General features: G+C 46.2%; 1 long non-coding RNA gene across 1 annotated transcript; it reads left to right on the forward strand.

Annotated features, from left to right (window-relative positions):
- Positions 1–215: 215 nt before the first annotated feature.
- LOC148123008 (uncharacterized) lies at positions 216–5,163 on the forward strand. The gene is made up of 5 exons (XR_015736724.1): positions 216–328; positions 1,361–1,451; positions 2,977–3,133; positions 4,513–4,593; positions 5,080–5,163. It is a non-coding gene; the product is annotated as an uncharacterized LOC148123008 (long non-coding RNA).
- The last annotated feature ends 1,823 nt before the right edge of the window (positions 5,164–6,986 follow it).

A 6,986-nucleotide genomic window follows, 5' to 3' on the forward strand; every position in this document is an offset into this window, starting at 1 on the left:
GGAGGGGAACGGAGGGGAGGAGAATAGAGGGGAATGGAGGGGAGGGGAATGGAGTGGAATGGAGGGGAGGGGAACGGAGAGGAGGTAAAGGGAGAGAAAGGAAGGAAAGGGAAAGGAAGGAATTCCTACCAGTAAAAACAAAACCAGAAACAAACCAAAGCAAGAAATCTCTGGATTCCCACATCCTACTGATTCGGTTCTTTCTTGTCATCCTCAGGGAGACGCCACTGTCTACTACTTTGTCCTAGATGTGAAAGAATCTGACTGTTGGGTCCTATCCACAAAATCCCAGAATGACTGTCTTGAAGCTTCGCGGCCATCTGAAATCGTAAGTAACTAGGACCGCTGCTCTTCTTTCTTCTATCCACTCCGCTCACTCAGTGGAGCCACATGGAGGCTAGAAAAAGCTGCTTATGCCTTTAGAGCCATGAAGATGACGTCAGCCTTAAGTAGTACTCTCTTAAGAACCATTCTCGGGAACCCCGTGAATGTAAGTCGGCAGGGCTTATGGCCTCCCCAGGATAGTATCAGTAGCTACGAGCCTTGGGCAAATCCCCAATCATCTTAGACTTCAGTCTGCTCAACTGGAACTCCCATATCATTTCCAGACCACACAATCTATGAATGTGTGAACTGGGAACTGTGTGCCATGAAGAGTGGTCCGTCCTTCTGTTAGCAGTGACAGCCATGGCTGCAGCGAGGAAGACGGCCTTGCTGTGCATGCTGGCCTTGGTTACTGGGGCCAGTCTCCCTGTCACAGGGGAGAGCACAAGGGAATTAGCAGACATGGGATGTCAGGGCCAGAAGAGAGAGTTTTGTTCATCGAGGGGCCCTAGTTCTGTCTCCTTTAAATGTTTGGGAAGTGGTCACAATCCATTTAAACAGTTGCTCTCGCCAGGGGTTTGGCGTGCCAACAGTGTGCTGCTGTGGGAGTTCCTTCAGCTCCTTCAGCCAATCGCCGCTGAGTTACCAGCCCATTGGGGCGTGGTCTCTCCCTTTAAAAAAAGCAGCGGCTGTCCTCCACTCTCTCTTTGTCTTCCGGCTCCGTTTCCGGCCCCTGGACTCCTTTCCTGTTCGCGCGGAGGGGCTGTTGTCTGGGACGGTAATCTGTAAGTTTTTTCCCCTTTGAATAAATAACCATTCTATTAATCATAATTCCAAACTGGTGTGGGATTGTCTGTGACTTACGCCTTCAGTGTGCAGCACACGGAGCAGGCTGAAAAGGCCGCTCTGGGCCAAGACAGATGGACGAATCCCCAAATACATATTAAGTGAGGCGGTGTAACACGGCCTTGGTATTCTGTCATTGGCCGTCTGTGCACACGGTTCCATAAGGGCTTAAAATCGTCTTGTTTTGCAGGTGATTGGACAATGTAAGGTCATAGCTACGAGATACTCTAACGACTCTCAGGACTGCAGAGTGAACCACTATAACTGCACCACGAGCTCTGGTAAGGTCGTCTGCGGAATTGCTCATTCCAGATTAACAGAACTCCATCATACGGCGGTGTTCGTAACAGAACACGTGATAGCCAACAGAGAGGCCGCTGCCCTTCCCTTCTCCATTCGCACTCACTCTGCTGAAATAGACGACATCCCCACCCCGGTAGATGCCATTTAAAGAGATTTGCTATGTACACATAGAGACGTAAAGAGGCGGTACACACACCATTTAGCTGTGAGTTTCAGCCGGCCTGAGCTTAAGTTCAAACTTCATTATATGCCGGTTGTCTCAGAGTCAACACTGTTGGAATGGAATCATGTCTTCATTGTGTCTAGATTTTGTTTCCAAGGTCATGAGCTTCTGCCACTGAACTTCTGCCAGTCCAGATACTTCATCTCGAAAACAACTGTGGCTTGGGAAGCAGGTTATGTAACCTCTTTAGGCTTTTCTCATGTAGGATTCTGGTTGGAATCAAATAAAATGAGTCGTCTTCACAGAATCCCTAACACTTGATAGGAACTGGCTTTGATAGTTAGAAGTTCTGTATCACTCCATGGTGTACAGAGTAGTTATATATTCTGTTATGTCATGCATTGGTCATTTTCTTTAACCTCACACAAGGCTATGAAGTAATCATCATAAAACTTTCTATTTTAGAGATAAAAATAACTGGATCTGGCAAAGATCCAATGTGTATTCTCAGAAGTGCATGGAGACGTTGTAGAAATGACTATAGCTATATCTCTACAGCGTTGATTCCAGAGTCCAGACTCCTATTTATTTTTCTGAAAGAATTAGTTTCAGAAGGACAGATTTTAGCATGATTGAACGTAGGCAACAACCCAACAGCTTCTATAGGAAGTTGTTTAAAGAAAGAAAGAAGCAAGGCATGGTGGTATAGGCCTGCCCTCCCAGCAGGCAGGAGGCCAAGGTGTGAGTTTGAGGCCAGTTTGAGAGTCTGAGAGTGATTCCCTGTGGTTGGAAAGACAGGAGAGAGCTGGGCGGTAGTGGTGCACACCTTTAATCCTAGCACTTGGGAGGCAGAGGCAGGTGGATCTCAGTGAGTTTGGAGCCAGCCTGGTCTACAGAGTGAGTTCCAGGAAAGCCCGGGCTACACATAGAAATCCCGTCTCGAAAACCAAAAAAAGATAAAAAAAAAAAAAAAGGAAAAAAGAAAGGGGGGGGAGAGAGAGAGAGAGAAAGAGAGAGAGAGAGAGAGAGAGAGAGAGAGAGAGAGAGAGAGACTGCTAGATCCTTTTCTGTACCTTTAACTTAAAGCTCGCTCCCTGACAAAGATAGGAAGTTGTGAAGTCTGGAGTGGGCAAGGCATCATGGGTAGAGGTCACAAGTACCAGCAGGCAGGGACAGCCTGGTGTCTGTGCAGCCTGACTGATCCTGACAAGTTACTCTGAGCATCAGTTCTTCTGTCTGTAATACAGGACCTAGTGTCCTCCTGTGCACCACGCTTACATGAGCTGTATTCAGACCTGGTCCCCTGACCCCGCGGCCTCGCCCTCTTTCTTCTTCCTCAGTCTCCTCAGCCCTGAGCAACACCCTGTGCTCCTGGAATATATTGGAGAGTCCGAGGTTCACAGACAACAAGCCCACAACGCCCTGGAGAAGTACAAAGAGGAGAACGACGGCTTTGCCTCTTTCCGAGTGGACCGAGTAGAGAGGGTTATAAAAGCGGTGAGTTTTCCCTACTCCAACCTGGTGGGGGGAGCTGAGGGGCACACACCGTCTACCTGCCTCACCTGGCCAGCCGCCTTTCTGACAGTCACAGCCTTCGATGCTTGGCAAACAGCAAGGCCAATGCACAGCTTTTCTACAACTTTTGCTTGAGAGAAAATAGAAGGAGGACACACTGAACATTGTTTGAAAGGAAAAAGAAAAGAATCCAAAGGAAAGGCAAGAGCGTGATGGGGTTGTCTGAGCATTAAAAAAAACATCCAATTTTAGTCTTCTTATATTATGGTTAGAATACTGAGGCTCAAAAAAAAAAAAAAAAAAAAACAAAACCAAAATCCTCACCATGACCAGCATTGTCATTGACGCTGCTTCACAGACCAAGAATTCTAGTGCCTCCCACACAGAACTGTCTGGTAGAACAGCCAGTTGATGGTTGGCCTTTGTTTTGCTCTTTTTTTTTAAAAAGATTTTTATTTGCATGTGTGTGAGTGTTTGCGTATATGTATGGGCACTTTGCGTGTGCTCTGACCCCAGAGGCCAGCAGAGAGCATTGGATCTCCTGCTGTGCGTACTGGGAACTGAACTTATGTCCTATGAAAGAGCAGCAGGTACTCTTAACAACGCAGTCTTTCCCTAGTTCTGCCAAGTGTTTTGGAAAAGGAAACTCAAATAGGTCATGGTGTTTTATGCAGCGGGATACATATAATGTGGTTTTCTATGAAGAGTGTTCTAGACTCAAAGGTATTGATAAGAGAGAAAAAGCAGATTGCAGACTGCTACCTAGCATATGAGCCCATGCAAATGAAATATTTAAATATCTAAACATCCCCACATGCGGAAAAGCCTAGAAGAAGAAACACAACAAAGCAGTGGCAATGGGGTTGAGGAGATTGGTCACATGTTGAGAGCACTGACTGCTCTTCTAGAGGACCTAGGTTGGCTTCCCAGAATCTACATGGTGGCTCACAGCCATCTGTAACTCAGATTCCATAGGATCTGATTCCCTCTTTTGAACTGCTTGGACACTGCATGTACACAGAGCACCGTCACACACGAAGGAAAAATACCCCACACATAAAAACATAAATAAAGTGGAAAAAGAAAACAGTAGCAGTGACATCCCCCAAGAATGAGGGTCTGGGCCCAGGGAGGGTGCTTTTTCCCTGCTGTACTTCCACTTGTATATTAGCGTTTCTGCAAAATGGCGCTCTCTTATCACTGACGCCATATATTTTTTAAAAGCAGAAACCATAGAAAAATAGCATGCATTTGTCATTTTAATTCCCATAGTGCTTTGTGAGATATTGCATAATAGATATTTATTTCTTTTCCTCTTATCGTTTTCTGCTCCTGAAACTCTGCTGGTTCTTCTGTGCTAGAGCGGAGGGGAAAGAACCAATTACTATGTGGACTTCTCTATGCGGAACTGCTCTACACAGCATTTCCACAGAAGGCCTCCAGTAAGTATGGCACAGACCTGAGAAACATGCCATCTAGACAGTGCGCTCTACTCGAAGGGGCTCTTTCCTGTCAAACGTTCCACACATGAGTTCCCTTACCAACACTAGCACCACCACCGCAGAAGGGAAGTGCTCACATTTTCTCTGGTTTGCAGATGGGAAAATAGTTTTAGCATATACATGATGTTATATACATACACCTGAAATTGAGTTTTCAATTCATCAAGACCAAAGGCTTAGTGAACTAACAACCAGCAGGTACTATGGTCATCAACAACCGTGAATCAACCCCACGGGATGGCAAACTACAAGAGAAGAAGTGACTCTGGTTCCTGCCCCGGTCACAACCGAGCTTGGAAGTCACAGACCTGGCCCCTTTCCTCGATTATAAATCTTCACTCCCCTGTACTCAGACATGCACACATACATATGTGCATATTCACTGTCCACGCACTGACATACACTAACAGGCATCTTCTTTCACAGGTCTTTGGATTCTGCAGAGCAGTTTTGTCCTACAGTGTAGATGCCACCTACCTGGAAACCCCAGAAAACATTGACATAATCTGTAAGGAGTGTCTTTACATTCAACAGGACCACACCTACTCCAATAGGGCCTCACCTACTCTAACAAAGCCACAGCCAACAAGGCCACACCCACTCCAACAAGGCTACATCCACTCCAACAAGGCCACACCTACTCCAACAAGGCCAAACCCTCTCCAACAGGGCCACTACTCCACCAAGGTCACACCTACTCCAATAGGGCTTCACCTACTCCAACAAGGCCACACCTACTCCAACAAGGTGACACCTACTCCAACAAGGCCACACCCACTCCCAAAGTGAAACAACCACTCCAACAGGGCCACACCTACTCCAACAAGGCCACACCTACTCCAACAAGGTCACACCTACTCCAACAAGGCCACACCCACTCCAAAAGGGCCACAACCACTCCAACAGGGCCACACCTTCTCCAACAGGGCCACACCTATTTCAAGAAGGCCACACCTCCTAATAGTGCCACTCCCTGTGGGCCTTTGGAGTCCATTTTCTTTTAAACCACAAAGTCAGTAACTTCTAGAACTCAGGTTAGAGTCTAAGCAGCCTCCTCCAAAGCCATATCCTTTAACCACAGGCTGTTCTGGTTGTGAGTCTCCACTGAAAACTCCACAGTGATCCGCATCCTTCACGATAGTGCACCTTACTCACTTCCTCACCCTCCTGTCTGCTAGTTCCTCTCTTCCTTCTGCTCAACCTGGAAACTTATCTATGGTGAAGAAATATGAAGGGATCTTTATACTCTAAGAGCCTGGAACATTTGCAGGGCCTCACAGTAAGAGTTAATGATACACCTTGAAGTCTCTTAAGTCCTAAGACTGCTGTCCTCCTGTGCACTCAGTGTGTTTGTTCGATTTGCCTTCTTGAGAACAGTCAGCAACCAACTTTACTTGCCTTAGATTTCCCATGTCAGATTTTACAACCTACGCTAACGCAGAACTGTAATCTTAAATTATGTACTCATCCACGCCCCTGATACAATGTAATGCATATGTGTGTGCACATGTGTTATGATAATCATTTGCTGAAAACAGCAAATAGGTTGAAAGGGACTTAATAAAATGAGTCTCAAGCATAAATGTTGAAGGTAACATGGATATTGGCGCGATAGCATGTATTGTTTGTTATCTGGGTCATTTTGATGTCGGAGAAGCTTGAAGGAGAAGCATTGATGCTGTAAAGGATTTACGAATAAACATTCTTCAGGAAATATCAAGTTCTAGGAAGTAGAATTGAGTTGAAGGAGCGCTGCCTCTGATACGACCTCAAGGTTAGTGTACTGACCACACTTGTTAGAAACACAAAAGAAAATTTCGTGACATAATTGAGAGGGTAGTGTGTGTTGTCGTTGTAGGGAAACCTACACGTGTGGAGGGTTTGACTAGTTAACCGTGCACTGCTACAGAGGACGTGAAATAGCAATGTAATTAATGTGACAGTAATTGTACCTATTGCGTAGCTGGTGAAGGGCTGGCTCCAACAAGGAGCAAGCAAGCATTACGTCTCTAATGCTCAGTTTTGTATGTTACTCTTATTTAATAGGACCTCTGCTGAATTGATCACGTCTGTGTTTTCCTTCGCGGTTATGTAAGCCAGATGATTTGGCCACAGGTTGGAAGACAAGTCACATGACTGAGACACATGCAGACAGGCTGCAGAAGATTTGAATAACTGCTTAGACTGGACGGCCTTCAACCTGCTGTCCCAGCTTTAACAAGATCCTCTTACCTAGGAGATTTCCTCTGGCTCCACGGTGACTCCTGAGACTCCAGCCTTTCCCAGCCCTTGCTGAAGCTAGCTCTTCCTCAGGTGTGCAGTCGTAGGACAGT

The sequence above is a fragment of the Myodes glareolus genome, chromosome 2 (assembly GCF_982192425.1).
Source record: "Myodes glareolus chromosome 2, mMyoGla1.1, whole genome shotgun sequence".
Taxonomy (NCBI): Eukaryota; Metazoa; Chordata; class Mammalia; order Rodentia; family Cricetidae; genus Myodes; species Myodes glareolus.